The following is a 1,640-nucleotide window of genomic DNA, read 5'->3' as shown; positions in this document are numbered from 1 at the left end:
AAATGTTGCAAAGAATACAGGGTACCAGAGACACGACTATAAACATAAATTCTATGAAGAACACAATGACTCTAAACCCACATTTTTAGATAATAACATGGAATGTAAATGGACTGAATGCTCCAACCAAATAACACAGGGTAGCAGAATGGATAAAGAAACAAAACCCATCTATTTGCTGTGTACAAGAGACTCATATTCAACCTGAAGATACCTTCGGGTTGAAAGTAAAGGGATGGAGAAATATCTATCATGTAACTGGAAGCCAAAAGAAAGGCAGAGTAGCCATACTTCTATCAGACAAACTGAACCTTAAAGTAAAGGCAGGGGGTGGAGCCAAAATGGCAGAGAGGAAGGGAGCTCTGTAAACTCCCTCTGCACCATTTATAGAACTGAGAAGGATATTACACTCATCTGCAAGAGCCGAAGGAGAAAATACGAACTTCAGAAGGAATAGAACCTCAAGGATACCTGAGTGAGTGGGGGCGAACGGGAGAGATCTGAAAACAGGCCAGCCCGGGATGGGCAGGGGAGGTGAGATCCCCAGCCCAACGTGGCGCAGGCGCACAGCGCCTGAGAGACAAAGGGAAGAGACAGAGCCGGAACACGCTCATAGAACTGTCTCTGGGGAAGAGGTATAGAACGCTTGGCTGCCCTTGGAGAAAGAAACCCACTCCATAGATAACTGCTGGGTAGCCGGAATCCCGAACCGGGGTGGCCAAGGGAAGGAATAGCCTCCAGCCCTAAGCCATCTCAGCTGGGAATCAGAGGCATCTGTGGCTGTGAGAAGCAGCCGCGCTGGGGAGGCGCGCTCCCCGGCGGGAGGCGGCCGGATCGACGACTGCGCCAGGTACGAGCAATTCGAACTTGGTTTTGGGAACAGGAACGGGACCACTGACCGCATTTCCACGGCACACCCCGCCCCCTGCACGGACTGTACGAATCCCGGGCGCCCACAGGGAAAAAATAGGGCACACACTGATGGGACCCCCCCAACAAAGAGTCGGTAGCGGGTGGAGGCCCGGGCGCGTGCTTAGACTGTAGGAGCTCCCAGCTCCTTTCCAGCAGTGCACAGTGTCTTGAGCAAAGCTATTGGAAACTAAGAGAGACTCGGTTTTTTGCTTTTGTTTTTTTCCTTTCCCCCATTGCAATCACGATCCTGACTGGGGGTGGGGACTCCGCAATTGAGTCTGTGAAGGTGCGCAGTTCACCTCCTGCTGCTCATTTCGCCTCAGGCAGGGGCAGAGCCTCTGAGAACAGACTCCAAGACTTACACAATCAAACCAAGCCTATCCACCAGAGGGAGCTGCTGGTTGCTTTTTTTTTTTTTTCTTCGTTTTTTTGTTTGTTTGTTTGGGTTTTTTTTGGTTGTTTATTTTTTTAATATATAAAAAAATTTTTTTTCTTCACGAGTTTCGTACTTATTTCTTTGTCATTATTACCTTTTTTTTCCTTTTTCTTTACTCAATTCCTTTAAATTTTACTCCTTATATTCCTTTCTCCTTTCTCCCTTACTTTTTCACCTTCTTGCAACCCAGATATATTCTCCTGTATCTCATCCTTACTTCTCCCCTAAACTGGTCATACACTTTTAAGCAGTCTACTGTCCTTTGTTGTCTCTGACCCCCTTTTATATATAT

The 1,640-nt window shown here is 47.3% G+C and overlaps 1 protein-coding gene across 1 annotated transcript in view; it reads right to left on the bottom strand.

Moving 5' to 3' along the window:
* The window catches only part of LOC115301877 (sulfotransferase 1 family member D1-like), a 78,215-nt gene that overhangs the window by 69,652 nt on the left and 6,923 nt on the right, over positions 1 to 1,640 (bottom strand). The window lies entirely within an intron of this gene.

This window comes from Suricata suricatta, chromosome 1, assembly GCF_006229205.1.
Source record: "Suricata suricatta isolate VVHF042 chromosome 1, meerkat_22Aug2017_6uvM2_HiC, whole genome shotgun sequence".
In the NCBI taxonomy this organism is placed as follows: Eukaryota; Metazoa; Chordata; class Mammalia; order Carnivora; family Herpestidae; genus Suricata; species Suricata suricatta.
The sequence above is the reverse complement of the archived record's forward strand: the minus strand, read 5'-3'. Positions and strand labels throughout refer to the sequence as shown.